A 26235-nucleotide genomic window follows, 5' to 3' on the forward strand; every position below is an offset into this window, starting at 1 on the left:
AAATTGCTAAGGCCAACATCAAACAGCATACTGCCTATGTTTTCTTCTAAAAGTTTTCTAGTTTGGGGTCTTACACTTATGTGTTTAATCCATTTTGAGTTTACTTTTGTATCTGGTGTGGGAAAGCAGTCCAGCGCGATTCTTTTGCATGGAGCTCTCCACTTTTCCCAACACCATTTATTGAAGAGGCTGTCTTTTCCCCATTGTATATTCCTGCTCCCTTGGTCATAGATTAACTGACCAAAAATGTGCAGGTTTATTTCTGGGCCCTCCATTCTGTTCCATTGATCTGTGTGTCTATTTTTGTGTAAACACTGGACTGTTCTGATTACTGTAGCTCTGTAGTATAGTTTGTAATCAGCCAGTGTGATACCTCCAGCTTTGTTCTTCCTTCTCAAGATTATTTTGACTATTCAGGCTCTTTTGTGTTTCTACACAAATTTTAGAATGGTTTGTTCTCGTTCTGTGAAAAATGCCTTTGGTATTGTGATAGGGATTGCAGTGAATCTGTAGGTTGCCTTGGGCAGGACAGTCATCATAACAGTATCAATTCTTCCAAAACATGCGCATGGCATATCTTTCCATTTGTTCGAGTCGTCTTCAATTCCTTTCATCAAAACTTTTCAGAGTACAAGTCTTTCACCTCCTTGGTTAAATGCATTCCTAGGTATTTTATCCTTTTTGGTACAATTATACATGGGATTGATTCCTTAATTTCTGACAGTGAGCTATTAGTGTATTTCTATGCAGCAGGTTCCTGTGTATTATTTTTGTATCCTGCAACTTCACTGAACTCATTTATTAGTTCTAACAATTTTTTTTTTTGCTAGTGACTTCAGGGTTTTCTATTTACAGCATCATGTCATCTGCAGTTTAACTTATTCCTTTTCAGTTTGGATTCTTTTTATTTCTTTTTCTTGTATGATTGCTGTGGCTAGAACTTCTGATTCTATATTGAATAGAAGTGGTAAGAATGGGTATTCTTGTCTTGTTCCTGATCTTAGAGGAAAAGCTTCTAGCTTTTCACCGTTGAGTATGCTGTTAGCTGTGGGCTTGTTAGATTCAGCCTTATCATGTTTATTATTAGAGCTTATGTTCCCTCTCAACAACCCACTTTGTCGAGAGATTTTATTATAAATGGATGTTGAATTTTGTCAAAAGCTTTGTCTGCAACTGTTGAGATGATCATTTGTACATTTTTGTTTTACAGTTTGGTGGTGTATCACATTGACTGATTTGCAAATATTGAAACTCCTTGCACCCCTGGGATAAATCCCACTTGATCACGGCTATGATCCTTTTAATGTATGGTCACTTGCCTATCTCCACTTTGTTTAGCTCTTTTTTCTAAGGTTATGCCTGCTTTGTTCCTTCATTTTGAGCAGATTCCTCTGTCTCCTCATTTTGACCAATTCTCTGTGTTTATTTTGTGTGTTAGGTAGGTCAGTTACATTTCCTGACCTTGAGGAAGTGGCCTTACATAGGAGACATCCTATGGGGCCCAGGAACACATGGCCCTCTGGTCACCAGAGCTATGTTTTAGTGGTGCCCTCTATGTGGGCTGCTTGTGCCCTTCTGTTGTGACAGGGCTGATGACCATGTGCATGCTGGCCAAGCTGGCTGCAAGGATGTGCCTCGTGCAGTGACTGCGGGCCCACTGAAGGGCCAAGTAGGCTTCCTGCAAGGCCGGCTGTGTGGCCCAGGGGAGGTCTGCTGCTGGCCCACTGGGGGGCGTGGCTGGGCCCCTGAGTGGCTCTTGGTGCTGGCGCTCGTTCACTGGTGAGTCCCTGGCGCTAATTCACTAAAAGGAGTATTTTAAGTGGTGCATCCCAGTGCTGATGTTATCGCAGTAGAACAAGCTCCCCACACTGGCTGCCCCCAGTGGCTGTGTCCCCAAGAGTAGTCCCAGTGCCTCCTGCCTCTCTGGGAGGCTCTCCAAGATGGGAAAGCAGGTCTGACCTGGGCTCCTTTCAAACTACATCCTATGTACTGGGACTTGCGGCAGGTGAGATATCGTGTGTGCCCTTTAAGAGGGGAGTCTGTTTCCTACAGCCCCTCCTGGCTCTCCTGAACATAAGCCCCGCTGGTTTTCAAAGCCAGATGTTCTGGGGGAACCCCTTCCTGGGAGGAGCTCCAGGCTGGGGAGCCTGATGTGGGGCTGGGAGAAAGCCTCTCTGATTGTGCTGTTTCTCCCGTTGGTGGGTTGCTGAGCTGGGGGTGTGGGGCCTGGCTGTATCACTTCTGTGCCCTCCCACCCATCTCACTGTGGTTCCGTCTTCATGCCTTTAGATGTGGGAGATCTTTTCTGCTGGTCGTGAGGTCGTTCTCATGGGCAGTAGCTCCATAAGCAGTTGTGATGCTGGTGCATCCATGTTAGAAGTGAGTTCAGTGGCTTCCTGCCCTGCCATCTTGGTCACCGTCTTCCACCTCCCATGAATTTTAGTTGCCTGTTTATGTGTCTGTCTTGCCTACTATTCCAGGGCTCCCCAGCACTGTTTATGTTTTGGGCCAGGTCATTCGTGCTGCAGGGGCTCTCTTGTGCATTTAGGATGTTCAGCAGCATCCCTGGCCTCTACACACTAGACGCTAGCAGCATCCTTCCCCCTCTGTCTCAGTGGTGACAACCAGAAATGTCTCTAGACACTGCCAAGTGTCCCAGGTGAGGGCAGGTGGAAAATCACCCCTGGATGAAACCTCTTCACTGGACCATCAGCTCTGGGAGGACAGGAAGTGCTTCTGTCTCCCCAAACCTCCAGAACCTAGAATAGCACCTGGTCCTTAATAAATGCTTGCTGAATGGCTGAATAAAGATTCTGGGCTGAGTAGTAAAACACACCTCAGGTAAAAGTCAGAAGACCTGAGTTCTCATCCTGAATGCATTAGGAACTGGTGGTGTGACCCAAAGCAATCCCTTCTCTATGTTCTTAGTTCGGTTCTCTGAAAATGGCAGGGACCAGCGTGTTTGCTCCTCCAAACATGGCTGAGCAGAGTGGCGTCCGCCTCACCTGACAGTTGGTTAGAAATGCAAACTCTCTTCCTCCTCCCCAGACACGGTGAGTTGAAGTCTTGGGGTGTGGAGCTCTGAAATGTATGTTTTAACACGCTCTCCGGGGGATTCTGATTCGTGCTTCAGCAGTTCTCACCCCTGGCTGATCTTAGAATTCGCCTGAAACGCTTTTTTAAAGCTAAGATGCCTGGGACGCTAGATTCCCCCAGCCCAGTTTCATGAGCAGCTCTAGTGTTGGGGTGGACTGTTGGCATTTTCCACCTGCCTCAGGTGATCCCAACGCACAGTCAGGACTGAGGCTCTCCCAGTGCAGACTCTTCCACTCTGTGTTTCCCATCTTAAACCTCTGGAAACTGCATGAACTCTTTCAGTCCACCAGAGGGCCATTTACAGCGCTGAGAAGAGACAGGGTTATCGTATCTGGGCAGGGGCACATGGAATCACAGACCCACAAATGCACGGAGAGAAGTAAGTGTCTGAGACATTCCTCCCCAGCTCTACTTGGAAAAACAGGACCCTAAGGAGGGACGGGCAAACCCTAACCAGGATCCTCTATTTCACTACTGGTTTTAAAGTCCATGTCAAGAATCTTCCAACAAAATCTATTTCAGAAACCCTCCACATGCCTGGGTCCGGGAAAGCTTCTTGGTTTAGAAGGGAGCCGCAGGTTAGTGTACAGAGCGGTGGATGTGAAGCCAGCCACACCTGCGTGTTTCTCGGTAAGCCACTTCCCTCTTCTGGCCTTAGGATCTTAAAGTTGCATTATGCAACTTATTGTCTGAATGGTGATGAGGGTCAACCTAGGCGAATGGGTGAAGCACTGGCACCAGAACGGCTGCTCAAAAGCTCAGTAGTTCTCAAAGTGGGGCTCAGAGCAGCAACATCACCTGGAAGCTTGTTAGAAATGCAAATTCTCGGGTCCCAGCCCAGACAGACTGAATTAGAAACTCTGGGGGTGGGGCAAATGACTTCCCTTTCTGAGCCTCAATTTTCTCCTTTGTGAAACTAGAAGAACAGCAATACCTGTATCTCAGAGACCATTTGCAAGGATGAAATGAGCTCTGCATTACACTACTGAGCACAGTGCCCAGCATACAGCAAGAGTTCAATAAATGGTCACTATTGTTGCTCTTCCAATGATCACAATCTGCAAAGACCCCTGCTCCATGCAAGCCTCGAACAGAAGCTTTTGTTAAAACTCTGCCCAAATAATTCTTGCAAGACTTTGCAAAAGACCATATTCTGGCTCAGGCTGCTCCCTGTGGAATACCACTGTAGCAAACAGGAGTTACGGTGCACTAATGTCCCGTGCTAATACGTCAGCCAGCTTTATAACTCATTCTGAGAGAGGCCATCGCTCAGAGCAATAGAGCTATTTATTGTAGGGTCCCATTATGGGTTGTGATCTATTTAAGTCTAGCCAGCTGTCAGAAAGACAAGCCTTCCTGCCACCAATCAGGAACAAGAAGACGGGCTCAGGGCAAGGAAAAAAAAAATAAACAAATAGCAGACAGGGCTTGAAAAATATTCCACTCATGGCTAAGGGAAATGCAAAAGATGCCCTGACGGAAGGGAAGAGAGTCAGCTCTGAGTGGCCTTGCAGCAGCAGCAGCAGAGAAATTTCTAGAAGCATCAACCAAGGCAGAGGATAGTCTGATGTTTGTGGGCACCCTGGCTGGGAGCTGGCAGAGGCAATTGAATTTTTAAGGCGAGGAAGGGGAAGGTGGGGTTGAAATTTACCTTCACGCATTGCAGGTTTCAATAATCAGGGTGAGAAGTGGAGAGTCACACATCCGGAGACCGTTCACCTTCAGCGAAATTGGGCTTTACTTCCTTTTTGTCTCTTGCAAAAGACTGTTTCTTGCTCAGATCTCCCAAGTCTCTTTCACTGGCCCCGACCACCTAAAGGCCCGTCTTCCCTGACGGTTTAACTGATCTTTAGCTAAAAAGAAATCACAAGACAGTTAGTCCATCTGTAGTTAGCAAGGTCTGAGAACAGAAACTCATACAACTCAATAGTAAAAACAATAATAATAATGCAATTAAAAATGGGGGAAGGACCTGAATAGATATTTTTCCAAAGATGATACTCAAATGGCCAACAGCTACCTGAAAAGATGCTCAACATCACTAATCATCAGGGAAATGCAAATCAAAACCCCAACCAGATATCATTTCACACAAGTTAGGATGGTCATCATCCAAAAGAAAGAGATAAGTGCTTGTAAGGATGTGGAGAAAAGAGAATCCTTGTATATTGTTGGTGAAAATGTAAACTGGTAAGTCACTATGGAAAACAGTACGGACATTCCTCAAAAAATTAAAAATGGGACTACCCTGTGACCCAGCAATTGCAGGTCTGGATAAATATCCAAAGGAAATGAAATCACTATCTTGATACCTGAGATATCTGCACTTCCATGTTCAATGCAGCATTATTCACAGTAGCCAAGACATGGAAATGACCTATGTCCATAGATGGATGAATGGACAAAGAACATGTGGTATATATACACAATGGAATATTATTCAGCCATGAAAAAGAAGGAAATCTTGTCGTTTGTGATGACATGTATAAAACTTGAGGGCACGATGCTAAGTGAAGTAAGTCATAGAAAGACAAATACTTCATGATTTCACTTCTATGTGGACTCTAAAGTAACTGACCTCATTGAATCAGAGAACAGACTGGTGGTGGCCAGAGGTGGGGGTTGGGTTTGGGAGGAATAAGTGAAGGTAGTCAAAAGTTATATAATCTTCCAGTTACATAATTAATAAGTTCTGGGGCTGTAATGTACAGCATGGTGACTATAGTTCACAATACTGTAGTGTATATTTGAAAGGTGTTAAGAGAGGAGATCTTAAAGTTCTTATCATACACATATTTTTCTGAACTATTTGCAAGTAAATTGTATATATCATGATACTTCAACCCTAATATCTCAGCATGTATCTCCTAACAGAAATATATTCTCCTAGAATTCTGTTTCTTTTTGCCTAGTTTTATTGAGATATAATTAACATATAGTATTTTACAGAGAGAGACAGAGACAGAAACACACACACACAGAGACAGAGGGAGAGGGAGAGAAAGAGGGAGGGAGAGCAGAATTTACAAAGTGGCAACAACTCTAAATCTAAGGTGGAGGACATGCAGGTGGTCACTGTTCAGCCCCTTCAGCCTTTCTCTGGAATCAGACTTCTTGGGTTCAAATCTCCACTCTCCAACTTATTAGCTGTGCAATGACCCTGAGCAAGTTACATAAACAATCTGTGCCTCAGTATTGCCATCTTGAGATGGGAATTGTTATAGTGCGTACCTCACAGGGGTTCTGTGAGCCTGAAATAAGTTAATGTGCTTGTAATCATTCCTTGAATGGAGTAAGCGATCAATAATGTTAACCCTATGGTTGTCAGATGGATGGATACAAGCATACAGACCTATGGATGGATGGGTGGGTGGGTGGGTGGACATAGAACATGCACAGGGGATAAAATTCTTAAAATAAATATACGAATTATATAATGCCTGCACATGGACTCTGGAAGACTCGGTTTTCCCTGCAGAAGTGTGCCTTGACCCTCGCAGGCACCGTCAGGAGCACAGAACCACAGTAATTGAGACCCACAGCGATCGCCCGGCACCCAGAGTAGAGGTGCCCTCTACTTCCCTTCCATCTGCTTCTCACCCAGGGAGGCCCCCTCCCTCCAAAGTCAATTTCAGTGCAATCTCAGTCTAAGTGGTGCCCTTGTGGATATGAGAGTCCTGTTCAGCTGAGGATGGAGCCTACCTAGTGGTACTGCATGTAGAGCAGGGCCCGGCACCTGGATTGCATTTTAAACACATCCCGCGCCATTAGGCAGCCCTCATCACTCAGCAGATTGAAGGCCGTGTTGCAGGGTCCTCGCGGCCCCGAGCCAAGCTCAGCCAGTCCATCCGGCCAGGGCACCCTGCCAAGAACCTCCAGCCGAGAAGCGGTCACTCTTAGGTCACCATGCACCAGTGGGGTGACCCAATGAGGAGAAACCAGCCTGGTACCACAGCAGGCCCCTTGTGAATCCAGATTAGAGAGCGAAGTGGCAAGGGGCCTTCCGGCTGCGCTCCTGAGGAGCCTGAGTCTTCTTGTCATAATAACAAGTGCTCTTATTTTAACGTGCCTCTATCCACTTCGCTCTAACACTGCAGCCACGCTGACCCAAGCTTCCTCCCATTTCTCCAGAACCCCTGGAACTTTCCTTACTCGTGTAAATCCTCTCTGGACATTTTTCCTTCTATTGGTTGCTTCTTACTGAATGGGTCACCTCCTCGGAGAAGCCCTCCTGGATCACACAATAGTAAAAGGTTGTTTTTGATTGTCCTTTATCTCGACACTGTTTTTTCCTTTCCTTGGGCTTCACCTTCCTCATTTGTTGATAAGGATAACAATCATACTGCAAATTCTCTACTTGTCCATCCTTTTCCACCCTCCCCTGTGCTCCACTGGGCCGATCAGTGCTTTGCCCATGTCCACTGACTGGATTCAGCCAATGAGAGGCAGCAGGAGAGGCAATCAGGAGATTTATTTCCCCGTCTCTCTGCCTGCTAGGTGGTGGCTCTGTTCCTTCACCAGGCTCCTGCTGGGCGGCTGGGTGCTGCGTTCTAGAAACTGCTCCCCACCAGGCTCCTTCCACACCAAGGAGGTCACACAGCTCCCTGACGTTGCCAGCCCCTTTAGCCCTGCTCGCACTTCTGTAAATATCCCCTTCACTGCAATCACCTCAGTTGCCCCTTGGAGTATGCCATCTGCTTCCTGGGGATTCCGCCCCATGCAATAACATTATCAATCTCACAGGGTTGCTGTGAGAACGAACTCAGCTCCAGTGCAGGACATGTGCAAAGATAACTATTTGTCATTATTTTTGTTATGACTAGCTATTTTTTTCTTCCCTGGCACTCACCATATTTTACACTTATTTGTATACTAATTGTTCATGACCTTTCTCTGCAGGTTTAGGAGTCCATGTCTGGGTCTGTTTGTTCAATCTTTGATGACCCGGTACCTGGTGTTTAGTAGATCTCAGAAAATATCTGATGAATGAATGAACGAGAGCTGGGTTTTCACTTTCAAGACATTTGGACATGTCATGTTGAATTGTGTGACGTTACTGATACTAGAAAGTTTTGTTTTACAAAGGCAGCAATTTCATAAAGTTTTTTACCTACTACCTTATCCCCTGGGTGATTAGCAAGAGCAGGAATATAATCATTTTATAAATAATGAAACAAGAACAGAGGGAAAAGTAGGGGGACTAGAACCTCATCTGTGCCCAGGCTCTGTGAGGCGTTCAACAGACACGATTTAATTCAATTTTTGTAATGATTCTCATACGATGACATCATTATCCCGTGGTTCACAGATGCAGAACCTGGGGGGGGGGGGGAGAGGCTAGGGGACTCACCTAAGACTGCGCAGCTGGTGGGTAGCAGAAATATAATCCGGTCCTAGTGGGTTTGACTCTCAATTTTGTGCTTTTCCCGCACAGCGATTCTCCCCTTGTATAACCCTGGAGAAATTTACACATGTGCACAAGGAAACACAGACAAAAATATCAGGTTATAATGGTAAAAACAAATGGTTACAATCCCAAATGTCTATCAGTGGGAGAAAGGATAAATAAACAGGAACACTTAAGCACTGAAACAGTATATGGCAGTCAAACCGAATAAGCTAGAGGTACATATAAACTGTTCAACGTGGAGGAGGGAACTGTGGATGAAAAAATTAGTCAAAGAGTCTATCAATATAGGACCATTTTATATCAAAGTTCAAAACCATACCAGACGTTGCCATGCATCGTTTAAGGATACAAAGATGTAACAGAAATGCTCAAATTCAAGGGATCATAAGCCCCAAATTCACAACTGTGGTTGCAGGGATGGCGATGATACTGTGGAGAGTAGGCAGGGGTCTCATGGTTGCTGTGATGTTTTCCTTAAGCTGGGTGGGTGTTTATTACATTATTTTATCCCTTTTTTCCCCAGGGGAAATACATTGCTTATAAAAAGGTGGTACCTTGCCTAAGGTCAACCAGCTGGCCCAGGATGCAGCTGGACATGTATGTATGCCTCCTGACTCCTAGTCTAGTTCTTTCCCCCACAGCAAGCTGTCCAGGGAGCAGGTAATCACTCCCATTGTGCCACTAGGGGGAGAGGTGAAATGCAATGTTGAACAGTCCTTATCTTTACCTCCTTCCTTCCCTGATCACTGCCTTACCATCACCCTTGATGCCTTCTCTCAAGCTGGCCAGGTTGCTCCATATCCTGGAGTATGGTTTGGTTTCTGTGTGGCTTCAGTGCAAGAAAGAGGAAGTACCTTTCATAGACTGAATCAGAAAGTCACAAGAAATCCAGGGAAAAGTAAACATCCCATCCAGAAGCTGGATTGGCAACACTTTTGTTTGCCTGACAATGGTCCTCCTGTGCCAGCAGACACTGTTTCTTATGACAAAAGCAGAAAATGGTGACCACTTACTTTCCTAGGCTGCTGATGGTGTGGCCAGTGACCCAATCTCCATAAAGAGGAAATCTGCTGGGGCGGTTCTGGAAACTATACCCCCGTTAGCAAAAAAGGAGGAGATGCAAGGAGAAGGCCTGCTTCTCCTCTCTTCCTCGTTTGTATGTTGTCAGATTGGGATGTGATGTTTGGAGCTGTGGCAGCCAAGTTGGGACTATGAAGAAAGGGCCAAAGAATCAGAAAGAAGTTATTATTGAGCAGGTGAGTGAGTGCTGGAATACACTACCTCTTGATTGCTTCAAAGTGAAAAAAAATACTAATCAATATGATTAGTGAACTTTTGTCCCAGAGTTCTATTACTAGCAAACAAAGCACATCGTCTGACTGCCCTGAAGAAAGAAAGATAAGCCAGTCTTTTGTCTGCGTACGAATCATCTGGACCCATGCACTTGGATGTGATCTATTAAAAATCATAAATAGAAGCTCACCATTCCTTGGCTTAGACCCTGCAATGGCCCTTTCTGGCTCTTTGGATGAGACTCAGAATCCTTAACAAGGCCTTCTAGGCCTCGCCTGAGCCAGCTTCTGCCTGTTTCTGGCCGGCCTTGCCGTGGTCCACTCTCTCTGTACAACTCACAGTGGTCCAGTCCCGCCAGTTTTGGTGGTGGTGTTTTGTTTCGCTTTGCTTCTCCAGTTCACCAAAGCCCTTCTCACTCAGGACATCTGCGTGAGCGGTCCCTCTGCCTGAAATGTGCTCTTCTCCAGCTTTGTTTGGCTTCGATTCTAAGACTTCAGGTCTCACTCAAAGTGGGACTTCTTCAGGGAAACGTTTGCAAGTTGTTTTATTTCACACCACCTGCTTTTCCCTTCCTGGCTCTGTATTTACTTATTTTCCTGGCATTGCTGTTTCTTCAGCCTCAGTGTCCGCCAATACAAGTTTAAGTTCTATTGGGGTAAATACGATGTTGGACTTTAATGTCCCTCCCCATCCGACCCACAGTCTGCACCACGATAGTGTACATTGTGCCCTGTTTTCCCGAAGTGAAGATCTGAGCAGCTCACCCCCAATTCTCAAAGCTACTGAAGATAACACACGTTAACTAGAATTACTATTGTGACTTCTTTGCCTGCAGTGAAAGTTCATGTCCTTGGCCTGGCATTCAAGGTTGTCTTTAATTCATCCCTTTCTTCATTCACTCAAAAAAGATTTATTGAAGACCTGCCACATTCTAGGCACTGTTCTAGGCACCAGCCTACCATTCCACCTGTATCTTCTCCCTGCTCCTCACTGTCATCCGCCACCCAGAACATTTCAGCTCCATTCTCCCCGCCTGAGTTCTTCTCTGAACCGCAAACTGAATACTCTTCTTTCTGTAATTTTGCTCCAACTCTTTCTTTTGCTTAAGATGCTTCCCTGCTCTGTACCCATCAGATAACTCCTTACCTGATGGGGATGGAGATCCCAGGGGGTCCCATAGACTGTCAGTGGCTCTTCACACAGCTGGACGATGTCTTCTGCGTGGTCGGTGCACGTAATCTGCTGAACTGTGGGAAGGAAAAATAAAAGCCTCAATAGAAACATGCAGCCTCTTTTGCTTCCAAGGTTTGAAACATCTGAGTCAACAGCCCTCAAGTATTTTTGATCATGGACACCTCCTTTAAAAAAAAGTGAATGGGTGCCCCATTATTAGAATAATTTCATAGACAGATACAGAGAGAGCATACGTTGAACTTTGTCGTCTCCAAATGACAAGGCACATACAGAAAAGAGCTATTGAAAGGCATGAGATGCAGATGTAACGATGAACAGAAATGTTCTCACCCAGGAGCCCAGTGGCTCGTGTAGCCCATCCCCGTTTTAGAGGCTGTTTGGCTTAACCTTGGAAGGCGGCTGACTCTTTCTAGCTCCCATGGAACGGCTGTGAGTAGCTTCTGGGGGAAGACAAGGCATTTTGGCTGCGACGGCAGAGAAGCTTTCGGCCGTAGGTTTCTACTTCTGTTGCTTCGCCTGACCCTGGCATTTATGTTCTCTGGGTTCTCTGAGCCTTCCCTCAGTGGAATGAGGGGACCTGGCAGCTAAAGGGTTAACTTTTTTTTTCCCCCTCCTCTTCCTTGATCATCCACTACCTGAGAGCAAGCAGCGGGCTGGAGAGTGGGGCTGACTTTGGCAGCTGGCTGTGAAGGTGCCAGATCCTTATCTTGCTGGGGTTTTGCTGCAGATGAAGCAGCGACTTGTACTCACTTCCTCCAGGCAGATTTCTGTGAGTGGCTCATGCTATGGAAGAAGCAAGCCTGCCGGGAGAAGTGTACAGATACTGTTTCCTTCGGTGTGTCCTCACAACTTACAAAGCGCCAGGCCATCTCCTCCCCAGCCTGCTCATTCCTCAAGCCCATGAGAGCCAGCTGCTTCCCTCCCAGCGGCCGTCCCCAGCCGCTCGCCAGCTCTGCAGTGAGCAGCCCCTCTGGAAACTGCCTAGCAGGTCTCTCTGAGCTGACACCCTGAGCCTGGCTGTGCCCATCATCCAGACCTGGGGTCTCAGCAAATCCTCTGCCAGGTGCCCGCTTGGAGCAGCCTCTTCTTTTTGGTGACATTTCCTAGTTTACTATATAACAAAGGGTACAGATGAACAGTCTGATGACGAGTTAAGGGCAGAGTGTAGGGGAAAGGGTATGCCACCCTCCCAGCACCTCCGCCTGTTCACCAGCCCAGAAGCTCTCCAAATCCCATATTTTAGGGATTTTCATGGAGCCTTCATCAGGGGCTTGGGAGTAAAGCCACCAGATGCGCCTCTCAGGTGACCTACTCTCTTCCTGGCCTGCGCTCTGCGTGCCAGTTAGGGTGCCAACCATCCCAGTTTGTCTGGGATGATCCAAATGCTCGTACGGAGGCCCCCCAGGTCTGGGAAGAGCCCTCAGTCCAGGAAGAACCAACCATGAAATCCGCAGGGCCTGATGCAAATGAAAGTGCAGGGCCCCTGCTCAGAAAGTCTAGAGAAGTTCAAGACTGTGACAACAGGCGTTAAAAGACACGTGGCGTCCTTCTGAGCGCGGGACCCTGTGTGACAGTACATGTTACAGGCTCGTGGAGCTCGCCCTGCTCCCAGGCAAACCACAACTGTTGGCTACGCTCCGCCAGCTGCCGAGCTGCAGACAAGAGCACGTACTGTTACTGCCACAAGGCTGTTGGTTTCTCATAGCAACCTGGGCTGTTGAGACAACAGAAGTTGCTCTCACCTTCCACCCGTTCTCTTACCGCCACCGGAACTTTCTGAAACACAAAACCACGCCCCTCCCCAAACGCAAGCCCTTCAACACCCTCTCAGCTGGCTGTCTACAGTATTCACATGCGAGTAATAACGACAGCACAAATATTGCAGACTCAAGCTCTGTTTACTATACTGTTGCTTAAATATGTACCAAACATAAAACTTAGCACATAGTCTGTATGTTAATAGCTCTTATACAACAATAAAGCCAAGTTTATGAGTTAAAAAAAGTTAAGACTATAGAACCAATAAAATTCAAATTAACAACATTAATGGAATGGGATAGATGAGGTTGTTTTGCCGAAACCAAAGTGCCGGTGGCAGAGAGATTACGATGCCCTGCTGGCGGCTGTGATGAAGGTGATGCGATGGAGATTCCTCCTGTGCTCTGGTCCTGCGATGGCCAGCTTCTCTCATCACTTTCCTCTCTTTGAACAAGTTGGGGTACCTTTGTTCAAACATGGTGCCGTGACACTCTTGGAACTTCACTTGCTACAAAATCACCTTTGATGGATCAAATCCACCTTTGTTCTTCTCCTGTGGACCCATGACAATGAAAGACATGCTAATTGGGACCAGAGGTATCATAAATATTAATGCAAACATGGGCATTGTAGTCCCATTGCTATGCCAGGTGATAAATGGGTCACTCAAATGACCTAAAAATGCCTACATTAATTTTTAAATTTCATCGCAATAATAAAAAAAGTGATAATAATAATTCGTATTTATTAAGTAACCACTGTGTGCCAAGCACTGTTCTAATATAATAGCTTATTTAATCCTCACAGCTCTGTAAGGCAGGCACCATTATTATTGCCATAATTCAGATGAGAAAAATCAGGCTCAGAGAGGTGACATTAGCTTGTCCTGAGTCATCCCCACCAGAAGGTTTCTAAGAAAAATTCTCCAAGTGGACTTTCAGACCTCTGGTCAGGCACAGGGGGTCCTGAGGGCCCTCAGGCTCTGGGCTGGGGTCACTAGTTCAATCAACAGTCGAGTGAAGTTCAGAGTCTGGAGTTTGCCAGTGAAGAACCTTCTTCCTCTTGCCCTTCGCCCTCCTCATCTTTCTCTCCTGCTGCTCCCAGCTCATCGCACGTCCTCACTGCTGGGCTAGCGAAACTTCAGGAGGGCATCACGCTCTCCCACACGTTCTGCTCCTTTTGTTTAGAGGTCTGCCCTCTGCCTGGAATGCTCTTGCCCTTTTGCTCCTGGAATCCCCCCTCTGTCTTCTTCAAGATGCTCAGTGTCACCTCTCTGGGATGCTCCTTCCAGGCAAGTCAGGCAAGGCTGACGCTCCTTTGGGTCCCACAGCCCCAAGGTCTCAACTTGTCTTCCCAAAGACACCGTCAACCTCCCCACAGCCCCTGCACAGACAGCCCCACAGACCTGAGCCAGCCAGACCCTTCCCTTCTGTGGAGTTTAAGCCAAGAGGCCCGGAGCCTGTGGGAACCTGAGGTCAGAGGCTACGGTATAGTAACAGCTAGCAGGGATTTTAGTGCTTGCTTTGTGTCAGGCCCTGTTCCAAGGCCCTCTGCGTATGTCACCTTATTTCAAGCTCACAGCAAACCTACAAGGCGGGTACCACTGGCTCTCTATTTTACAGACAAAGAAACTGGTGCACAGAGAATGATGACGAAGTCCCCACCATTGCACCAAAGTGGCAGCACCAGGGTGTGAATCTGAGTCCATGCCCTGAGCCACAATGCTTCTTTTACTCCAGGGGAGCCGAGACTGGGGCTGGCACCATGGTAAACTGTGGGCAAGTTGAAAATACAGAAGTAGGGGGAGGAGAAGCTGGTTCATAATGAGGAGACAGAGGCACAGTCAGGACAGAAATTGACACCCAGGAGACAGACAGAGAGGGTCCCCTGTCTTCCACTGCCAATGTCCCAGCCACTGCTCGTGGCGACCTGCTGGACATCTTGTCTTGGGGTTCAAAGATTTCCCTATACCTTTTCCATTGACTTAAAAAAAAACAACTTGACTTAGATTGTGGTTTTTTTTCCCCTTACCATCAATACTAAAACATCCAAAACACTAGAAATCCCCCAGCCCCATGAACTCTAACTTCCTTAGAGCCGATAGGCATTTTTACTGCACCTGAAAGGAAGCTCAGCTGTTGGCTCACTATGTGATATTTGGGTCATACTTAGACTAATTTTTTTTAGCATGAGTATATCTCATGCAATTATATTTAGAACATATGTACACTGAAAACTTACTTGTTGCTCATTTGAGATTCAGATTTAACTGGGTGCTTTATATTTCACCTGTCAACCCTAACTTGGAATCATGGGAGAATTACAGACTCTCAGGCCAGCCTCAACCTAGCAAATCAGAATCTGCATTTCAGCAGACAATTAGTATGTTCATTCAAATGTGAGAAGTCCAGCTAGCAGATGAATTAAAAGGCAGTGCAGAGATAGCAGTGAAGCTCCTTGGTCAGCAGTGACCCAAACTCTTCCTGTCTTTTCACTGCAGTATCCTTATCTCATGATTTCCATCCTCAAGGTCACTTCATGGTCCAAGAGAATTTCTTGAGTTTCTCATCACAAGTGTGGCCTCCAGATGGAATCAAGGAGAAAAGAACTAAGGCCATTTCCCCAAATTCCACCCAGTGGTCTCCACTCACATCTCACTAGCCGTTCCTACTTGCAAAGGAAGTTGGGAAATGTCGTTTTTCATTTGAGCCCAGGGTGCACCTGTGAATTAAGGGTGTGTGTGTGTGTGTGTGTGTGTGTGTGTGTGTGTGTAAGGCAGAGGGGGTTGGGGTTATTCAGAAGGTAGCAAATATCTGCCTTTCCTTCACTCTGAGATTTGCAGTTAAGCACCTCTGTCCAGGTTGACCAGAAGGCCCCAGCCAAGGCAAAGGGGCAGACAAGGGAAATGTGCCTCCTGAAATTAGACTACTTTCAAGAAAGGGGAAGTCCTAGCTGCATTATAGACCTGGGATAATTATAGTGCTCCACTCAAAATAGAATCTGTGGTTTCACAGAGAAGAGACATTTTGGGGTACAGTCTTGGCTGATGCAGGAAGCTCCCGCAGACTCAGACACCCTCATACCATGCTCTGTTCCTGAGACCAGTGGCTGATTTCTGGAGTGTTCAAGAATTGCAATCTTAGAAAACCAAGCACAAAGCACCTTTGGCTATGCTGAACCCCAAGGAAGTGGGACTGTTCTCCCTCAAAGAACCACTGCAGCTTCTGTTGGGATTTACATTACAAAGCGGAGCCTCGCTGAACTGTGTAGAACTAATCTTCAACAGCAACATCTTGTGGCCGCAAGAAACAACAGCAGTGCTGGGCTGAGGAGGCTCCAGGATTCTGCTCCTTGTTGAGCCTGCCTGATTCCATTTAGACGGTAAGCCTTCTAAGGTTTAGGGTCACGGAGGACCATTCCTAAGTGGAGTACTTGATGTCTCACTGATAAAGATGTTCAAGTGTTTGACTGCAAATACAAATGAGACATGAACGTATTTGCCCTCTGAGATTGAGGAACAGAGAGAATCAGGGTGCTCGCTGTAAGGGTGGTGAAGGGGACACTTTGGGAGAGGACAACTTTGCATTGCCCATCAAGCCTCACCACACTCAAGGACTAGGTGGACCCGGACAAACCCAGAATTCCCATAACTGCTCCACAACCTTTTCAAGCCAGGTTTCTCTCAAGTAATGCCAAACTGGATTGAATCGGGATTTTTAAATGTTTGTTATACACCGTGCCAAAACACACTTCCAAAGCAAGGCACATTCTTCCTCGAATAGCAGCTGAACATAGTAGGCAAGTCACGACTGAAATGAGCCTGTTTCATACCGTGGAGTCTTCTTAACAAACTGCGTCTCTGTAAGTGACACTCCTGTTTGAGACAATTTGCCGAAGAAAGAGAAAAATCCCCAAATTACAAAGTCTGCCAGGTTACAACTTCTCCTAGAGGAATCCCAAGGTCCCCTGCCTACTCTTTGTTGTGGGTCCAGCAGAGGTGGGGCTGGCCGGGGGAAAGATGGAGGGAAGTGTCTTCCTCCTGGCAAGGGACGGGACTGGCTGAAGGAGGACCGCAGTGTGGAGGTTATGCCGTGTCATCAATGGGAAGAGGAAGGTAGGGCCCTGGTCTTTGTAGGTAAAGGGTTCGGTTGGCCACAAAACAACAAGAACAGTTGCCGTCTCTGCACATAAGAAGAAGGAGGGGAAAGAAAGGAAAGGAAGGGAAGGAGGAGGAGATATTAGAGTCGAAAGGATTAAAATAGCAGATTGGGCAAAATCCATCTGATGGGTTCAGTGTCTGTGAGCCATCGGTGACATGTGGCTTCAATTTCCTTTGAAATCCAGATGTGTTTCAAGAGAAGACAGAACAAGGGCAGAAGGAAGGGGAGACTGGGCTTCATAGTTTCCCTCAAAATAGAGTTTTGGGTCTTTCTGGTTGCCTCCTCTGGGTTCCCAGTGCCTGGGGGAGTCAATCGACTATACACGGCAAGACCATTCTCTGGAGAGAAAGGGTTTGTGGGCACTGGAACACGGACCTTAGGGTCTCTAATGTGAACAGAGATTGTAACCGACCGACTTCCGCATTTTAATGTGCTCTAAACCCAGGCCATCTGGCAACTAAATAAGGAAGCCAGCTCACTGTACAGCGTGTCAATGTTATTACAAACTGCATAAGGCTCTGAGCATCTTTCTGAAACACAGCAGCAACTGTGGCTTCCTTTGCCGATGGAGGTCCTGCTGCCGGCTGGAAGAACGCTGGCTTTGTTTCTGACGTCCCGGAGCTCACACTTTCCAGGAGTCGGATGTAGTCAGTGCCTTTAATAGGATCTGCCTCACCCTCTCTGACCTCACCTCCCCTGCGTTCACTCCACTTCAGACACCCGGGTCCCTTCACAGCCTCCTGACCACGGCAGACAAGCTCCCACCTCAGGGCCTCCGAACTTGTTGTTTCCTCTGCGTAAAGTTCTCCTTCTCCAGACACATGCTTGCTTCTCCTCAAGTCTCACCTTGAACATCTTCCCTGACAGCCCTACCAACAGTTCTAAACTGCCCGTCTCTCCCTAACTCCATCATCTACCTTATCAGAGTTTCCTCATAAGCACTCATTCTTACCTAATATAGTATGTAATTCACTGGTATGATGTATGTCTGTGTATCTGTAACTCCCAGCTGAATGAATGCCCCATGAGGACAGGCATTTGGTTGCTTCTGTTCACTGCTCAACCCCCAGTGCTGAGGACCGAGCCTGCAACATGGGAGGCCCATAATGAACACTGGTTAGAAGAACTAATAAAGCAATAAGCGGGAATGAGCATTTAGGCCACTGTAGAAGCTGACAGCCCAGCAGAGTCTGGAGTTGGGTGGTCAGTGGAGCACTGAGGCTCTCCTTAATTCAACTCCATTTCCATGCGAACCACCCCAGTATACTTGTTAGATTATGCCCACAATGGTCCATGAGGACGACTCAGGCACTATGGCCAATGCCAGGACCTCCCTGGGAATGAGATACCTGCCCCTACTCTTTGTGCCAGACTTTGGCCAGAGCCACTGATGGCTCCCCCAAGGCCATTCGCCTCAACCTGGCATTCAGGTCCCTCCCCAGTCTGGTACCAATCAGCCTTTACATCCACGTCTCCAATACTTTTCCATTTTATATTTATTCACTCATTCAACAAAATGTCTCAAGTTTTATCTTCGAAATTCATCCCCAAGATTGCATTCACTTCCATTATATAGTCTTTCTTGGCAGAATATTAAAAGAACATTTTTGTTGCCAGAATTCTAACTTATAACTCAATTTCTCCATCATTGTTCACCTAAAAGGAGTGTCAGGAGATTCCACAGAGTCAGGGATTCTGCTTTTCTTCTTAGAGGGTTTCTCAACATCTAGAGCCCTTGAATTCACTAAGAATGGCTGAGTTTTCTTTGGCGGCATTTGTTAAGCAACACAGGAAGCATAAGCCCGGAGCCCAGGCAAAGGCAATCCCTACTATGTCACTTAACCGACAACACGCATCGGCATATCCACCATATAAACACACGGACACACACACGGACATAAACACACGGACCCGTGGAATCAAACACAGACATGACACAAACATGTAGACATATATGAGGTGACATATATAAACATGTTTAACTCCTTGGTTTACGTTCAAGTAGGCTTTCAATCCCCTGTTTAGACTGTCCCAGAGGACAAAACTGAGATCAACAGCTTGCTGCTTGATGGGAAAAGGCAAAGATCTTCACCCTAACGGGTAGTTCTTTTCCTTTTTCTCTTCCCAAAATTGATTGTCTTGACCAAATCAAACTTTTGCCTCGGTTTTGTGTTGAAATAATCATAGCCCAACCTATACCAGGCTATTCTGATATGCCCTGCCTTAGCTAAACTGTTAAGCAGCTTACTTTACCGGGATTATATTAAGGGTAAGTATTTGCATTCGGGATGTGCTGCAGACCCAGTAGAAAATGGCTACATTTAGGGCTCTGTTTCAAGAAGCCATAGGTAATCATAGGCAGGGAAAAATCAAAAGAGGAAAATTCTGTGTTCTCCAAAAAAGGCAGTTTTAATCCATCCCTCAAATGGAGCACTTTATTTTTCAATAAAGTTGGGAGACAAATGAACACTACTGAAAAGATGCAAATGAAGGTTTTTCTGGGTCTGATTTAGCAAGTAGATGTTACTCACTTAAAGGCAGTACCTTGCATTCAAAAAAAAATCTTGATAAAAAAGAGGAACATTCTATAACCCTTTTTATTTTTTTTTTTCATCCTTGAAACCAGGATAAATGTTCCAAGGATGGTTTCCCTGATAGTAAAGTCACCAGAATGATCTGATAAAGGAAGATAAATAAGGAAAACACATTTGTTTCAGGGGAGCCTGGAGTCAGGAACATCTCTGCCCTTTTACCACCTCTAGCTTATTGTATTCTTCACCTCATCTAGTTGTTTCTTGCTCAAAACAATCTCAAAGGGCTTTCTCTGTTAGAATTATTTACCTTAGTTTCATAAGTTGGAGATAAAATGCACACATTTGCATGCACATACATGCACGTGTATATGCTAGCATCCATGATACTGGAAATTTTCAGGAAAGGCTTTTCTCTTTTCTTTTTTAAATGAAAAGCACAGAGGCATCACTTCCAAACTTGTTGATAAGAGGAACATCGACCTAGTTGTGAATGAGAACTTTGTAAGGAAGGAAAGAATTATTCTCATTAAGCCCTAAAACAGTATTCTTTCCCATTGATCATCCAAACCAATTTGCTCTATGTAGAGTCGCTGTGTTAAAAAAAAAAAAAAAAAAGAATTAGCTGCTGATACCATTCAATACCAATTAGATGGATTTTTCCCTCAACAGAAGGTGCACTTGTAGTTTTTCTCAATCTCATAATTAAAAGAAGGTGATAAGCTATGTGCTCTGAATCAATTCACTGAGATTGCAAGGAGCAGAATGGAACGTCAGTTGTTCCAGAAATAAGCAACAAAATCTTGACTACTCAGTCAGCATGTCTACAGTGGATGCATAATGGGTACCTATCCTGGCAAAGTTCCTCACCTGGGGCCCACTGACCCAAATTATCTGAGGATGGAATTCAGGAGTCTGTGCCCTGGACAGGAAAAATCTGCACGTCAGTGTTAACTAACTTCCACTTAACAATTAAGCATTTCAGTCAATTAGGACTACAAAGAAAAATGACAATGGTATTAGTAATATCTGTGGCTTTTCACTTATAGAATCATAGATAGTTTACATCAAATGAGGCTTCTTTTGTAATCCAGTGTAGTCTGTCTTATGCAGTTAAAAGCATCATTGTCAGAAAGCGCTCATGGGTGTTTTCAGATTGCAAAGGGGTTCATGGCGCATTAAGGGCGGGGACCCCTGTTCCAGGAGACCTGGGTCCTGAGTGAGGGTCAGAATCTGGCACAGCTGGTGGAGGTGCCCAGAATCCCATTAGGAAACGCTTTCCTTTGAACCTTGAAGGCATCTCAACCACCAGCAAAATACTCTTTCTAACATCCCAACGTGGAACGTGTTGTTAGGTATTTAAAGTTCCCTGGAGCGGCACCAGAGGTGCAGGGGGGAGAGAAAGGAGATCTCCCACCACCCCCATCCCTCTGCAGATTTTGAAAATGGGATCACGCTCTCCATCAGTATTTTGTAAAACTTTCCCCCCATAATATTCTGATTGTAAACCTTGATTTGGGCGCTGACTCTGTTCCAAGCACTTGAGCTGTGTAAGCTCATTTACTTCTCACAACCGCTCTTTGGGGAGTTACTGTCATGAACTCTCATAAATGTTGGCTAAATGAGTAAACAGCTCTTAGGTGGTGAATCCTCACAGGCCGGCTGAGCGCTGTTCTCAGAGCATAACACATGGTCTCGTCTACGCCTCCCCCAAGTCTAGAGCGAGCTTTTATTATTATACCACTTTACAGACAAAAGAACTAAGGCGCAGAGAGATTAAGCACCCTGCCCAACATCACACAGCTAACAGGTCACTGGTGGAACATTCTGGACCTCAGTGGAGGCACTCTGTCTCTTGAGACCTCATTCTTAGTCAGCACACATCCTGCCCTCCTGTGAACTTTTGTCACAGTGATTCTTTGAGCACACTTCAGCTTTTACAGTTGCACCATCATTTCTAGAATCACATGTAACTTTTTCTTTCATATGGGGTGTTGCGGAAAGGTGAGTACCCTCATCAAAGTACCATTTCTTGCGGAAAAGCAGAGAAACAAAGCAGTAGCATTAGCAATTCCTCTTCTATTGGGCTGAAATCAAGGCCATGACTTCAGGCTGTGGCTCAAATACCTGATTTTTTTGCTTGTTTGTTATTCCAACAGCCTCTGATTCAGGGCACCCACTCAGCCACGCTTCCTTCCAGGGAAGTCACCCACCACCTAGTGATGGAATGAGGAATTGCATTCTCCCCTTGGCCCAAGATAGAGATCACAGAGGGAAGATCAGGCCAGATGAGGCTGAGCACCACTCCCCTCCCAGCGCTGATAAAGCAGGAGAGCAGGGAACATCACGGAGGTTGGGGTACCGCCCCCAGCACTGGGGTGAGATGTCCATACCTTCAGTCTTCCCTGTGGACACATGTGGATGCCTGATGGAGTTGTTTTCACGGTACGTCTGGCTGGGTACTACAGCCGCCACCTCAAGCTCATGTTAACCTGAACAGCTTTTTCAGGCAAAACTAACTTCCTGGGGTGGGGTGGCGGGGGGAGGTACAAACAAAACACACCTGTAATTTGTTAAATCTAAATAATCCTGATAAGCAAATTATTCTTTTTATTGAGACTTTCTGCTTTGTGCTAGGCACTGTGCTGTTTCGCATACAGTGTCTCATTGGCTCTTTTTTTTTTTTTTTTTAACAGCTCTGAGAGCTAGAGATGAAACCATTACTGTGATGAAGCTCAGGGAAGCTGGGACACTATCCAGGTTCCCATAAATGATGTGTGACACAACTGGGAGCTGAGTGTAGATCTTTCTGACCCCAAATCCTGGAGTAGACTACTGTGCTATCTGTGCTATACTGCCTCGATCTCTCTCACACACACGCCTACACACACACACGCACGCACGCACGCACACACACACATGCACGTGCATGCATGCACACTCATGCACAAGCGCGCTCACACGCATGCACACACATATATGCAGAAACACATACACATTCAAGGATGTAAAAGATCAATTATTTAAAGTACCATCTATATCGCAAACATATCATCAAAGTTAAAATCTAGTCCTATTATAGAGGGACAAGTTAGTTACATGTAGGTTGGAGAGAGATGGCTCCTGTATTACAATATGGCTACAATGAAATTTTTGAGGATTTGACTTTTATTAAAAACATTGCTTTAAATCAACAAATGCTAGCAAATAGAATCCAACGGCATATTAAAAGGATTTACTACTGCCATGGCCATGAGGGATTTATCCCAGGAAAGGAAGGGTGTATCAATATAAGAAAATCAGTCAATCTAACACATAAGATAGACAGAATGAAGAGAAAACATGCAATCGCCTCAGATGATAAAGAAAAAGCATTTGACAAAACCCAACACCCGTTAGTGATTAGAAAAAAAATCTCATAAAACAAGGGGTAAAGGAAGCTTCCTCAACAAATAGAAGACCTTTATAAAAAACCCACAGCTAACGTCATACTCAGTGGTGAAAGACTGGAGGCTTTTCCCCTAAGACTAGGGGAGCAAGACAAGGATGCCTACATTTACCACTGATATTCAACATCATACTGGAAGTTCCAGCCAGAGTAATTAGACAAGAAAAAGAAATGCAAGGTATCCAAATTGGAAAAGAAGACAGAAAATTACCTCTGTTCATAGATGACATGATCTTATACATGGAAAATCCCCCAAATTTGCAAGAAAGATACTGAGCTAATATAAAATTCACCAAAGTTGCAGGGGACAAAATGAACACAAGTTCAATCGATATACCTGCAATGAACAATCCAAAAAGGAAATTAAGAACACAATCCCGTATTCAATAGCATCTAAAAGAATAAAATACTTGAGAATAAATTTAACCAAGGAAGTAAAAGACTTGTACACTGAAAACTATAAAATGTTGCTGAAAGTAATTATAGAAGATCTAGATAAGTGAAAAACATCCTGCAATCATGGATTAGACTAAGACTTAATATTGTTAAGATGTCAATATACAGAAAGTGATGTACAGATTCAATGGCCTAGTCAAAATTACAACGGCCTCTTCTGCAAGAAAGAAAAAAATGTTCCTCAAATTCATATGTATTTGCAAGGGGCCCTGAGTAACAAAAATAATCTTGAAAAATAATAATGTTGGTGAACTCACACTTTCCCATTTCAAAACTTACTACAAGTCTATAGTAATTAAAATAGTGTGTTACTGGCATAAGGACAGACATATAGACCAATAGAATAGAACTGACAGTCCAGAAATAAACCTATACACCTACGGCCAATTGATTTTTGACAAGGGTGCCAAATCTATTCAGTGGGGAAAGAATAGTCTCTCCAACAGTTAGTGCTTGGGACAACTGGATTTCCATAAGCAAAAGAATGAAGCTGGACCCGTACCTCACACCTTAGGCAAAAAATTAATTCAAAATGGATCAATGACCCAAATATAAGAGCTAAAACCATAAAACTCTTGGGAGAAACCACAGGGGTAAATCTTCACAATCTTAGATTTAGCACCAGATTTTAGATATGATACCAAAAGCACCAGCAAGAAATGAAATGAATTGCGTGTTTGTGTGTGTGTGCATGGACGTGTGCAAATTTCCAGGATTAGGGGAGGACAAACAACAAAAATTGATAACTTTTTAGAGCACCTTCACCCAGGAGATGAATCACAGGTCAGATGTGAGACAATGCCAAGATGTGCAGATCATTTTCAGTATATTGACATCTTAACACTATTCAGTCTTCCCAAAATGCACACAAGATGTTTCTGAACTTACTAAGATACTGAAACACAGAGAAGACAAGTGATTTATTCAACATCACACAATTAACATACGGGAAAATATGAGTTGGAGCCCAGTTGACGTCTCTTTCCCAAGAAGTTGAGTCCCCTGTCCCAAGGAGTGGTAGGGCAATTATTCATTTGTAATTTGTTATCATTCAGGCAAGGGCTGGTCTCTGGTTTCCTCTGTTCTTGGGAAGTGTGAACAGCGTGAGGGAAAGGTTGCAAAGAGAATGCTTAGACTGCTGATAATCAAATTGCTTTGAAGCATACTTCAGCACTTTAGAAGAATCTATTTATATATTAAGAATGAGTATGCTAATTGTAAGCCATTCTTGTATATCCTTGAGGGATCTCTATCGGGCAAGCCTCATTTGAATTCCTCTCTTCCTTCAACAAACATCCATGCTTGAGACTCACTGATTTTTGGCACCGAATCTGAATTACCAAGAATTTTTGGTAAGATAAAATGATTAAGGTAGAATGAGAAGGGAACTAACTAGCATTTGCTGAACCTCAAATGTGCCAGGTCAGGGAGCCCTGGCTCTCAGGTCATGCCTAAAACAAGTAGGGGCCAGCTCTTCAGCAGATTAGCCGCTCCTGAAAACAAACGGATCCAACTCTCCAATCCAGCAATAAGAAAGGGATATTTCCCTGGAGTCCCCTGGGGAGTGAAGGGAGAGGTTTTACATCAGACATCTCACACAGCATGAAAATCTTCCAACACCTGTTCTTTTCCACCAAAATCTTCTCTCCTCGCCAGTTGCTTCATCGTTCTCTCTCCCCGTCCCCTAAGGCATTACAAAGAAATGTCTTCTATTGTCCTGAGCAATTCAGCTGTGCCTCTAGGTTGTAAACATCACTCAGGAGGACAAAAGCCAGGTTTGTGAGCAGAACAGTGACAATCACAACTATTTCTGCTGGGCGTGTGCCTGCATCCCTGTGTCGGGTGATGCCCACATTACCTGGAACCACTGCTGTTATCTCCTTTGCTCTTCTTTTGCAGGAGGGGCAATAATTAGGTTTATTTACTTATTTATTTATTAATGGAGGTACTGGGGATTGAACCCAGGACCTCATACATGCTAAGCACGCACTCTACCACTGAGCTACACCCTCCCCCTCCTCTGCTCTTTAAGACAACCCTAAGGGATTCGGTCCCATTTTACAGGAGAGAAGACAACAATTGGGTAACTTGTCTAAAGCTGCATGACTTGTCAGTGGGGAAAGCCACCATGGACGACAGGCTTGATTCAACATTCATGATGTGAAAGGCTGATCCCAGAAATGGGAGGCTGTGAAGAGGGCTTTCTTCATTTCCACAGCAGTGGGTGAATTCTTGTCTCTCCATATCGGACCTTCTTCAATGGGCTCTTAGCGAGCGGTGGCCAGACGTGCATTAAGGTTCCTCAAGAAGCTGAGAGTTTAAGCAGGGTCCAGAAGACTGCAGTCAGTGGGCTGGCTCCATCTTGCCGCAGGTTAATAAAGTTTACCTGGCACGTAAGAGGCCTGTTCCTTTACATATTGTTTATGATAGTTTCGGCACTACAACGGCACAGGAGAGTAGTTGAGACACAGAATAAATGGTCTGCAAATGTTTACTTCTCCGGCCCTTTGTGGAAGAAGTGTACTGTTCCCTAGTCTAGACAGTTGACTGACAGATAAATTGGAAACTGAAGACCAGAGCATGAAGGGAGCAGGGAGCGGGGCACAGTGAGCTAGGGGACTTCCCATGACCGGAGCTTTGTTTGTAAAACCACTCACAAGGGCTCAGCAGCCCTCCCTGTCTGCGCTCTCCACAACATTCCTAAGACCTTGAAACTAACCAGTTAAGTAATCAAGTCAATCGAGTCCGTAAATACTTGCTATGTCCCAAGTCATCATGCTGTGGATTGAGATGTGAGCAAAACAGACCCCAGAACAAGAGTGGGATGTGAGAGGGACAAAGGCCCAAGTGATGGGTGCCCAGGGAGAGCCTGGAACAAGGTCCTAGAGG

The 26235-nt window shown here is 45.3% G+C and overlaps 1 long non-coding RNA gene across 1 annotated transcript in view; it reads right to left on the reverse strand.

The window, feature by feature from the left end:
• Positions 1-4753: 4753 nt before the first annotated feature.
• LOC116657612 overlaps positions 4754-26235 on the reverse strand; it is a 43380-nt gene continuing 21898 nt past the window's right edge. The window contains exons 3-5 of the long non-coding RNA XR_004312796.1: positions 10946-11046; positions 8447-8551; positions 4754-4949 (exon numbers count right to left, since the gene is read on the reverse strand). This is a non-coding gene — a long non-coding RNA (uncharacterized LOC116657612). The remainder of the gene's footprint in view (positions 4950-8446; positions 8552-10945; positions 11047-26235) is intronic.

The sequence above is a fragment of the Camelus ferus genome, chromosome 18, assembly GCF_009834535.1.
Source record: "Camelus ferus isolate YT-003-E chromosome 18, BCGSAC_Cfer_1.0, whole genome shotgun sequence".
Lineage (NCBI taxonomy): Eukaryota > Metazoa > Chordata > Mammalia > Artiodactyla > Camelidae > Camelus > Camelus ferus.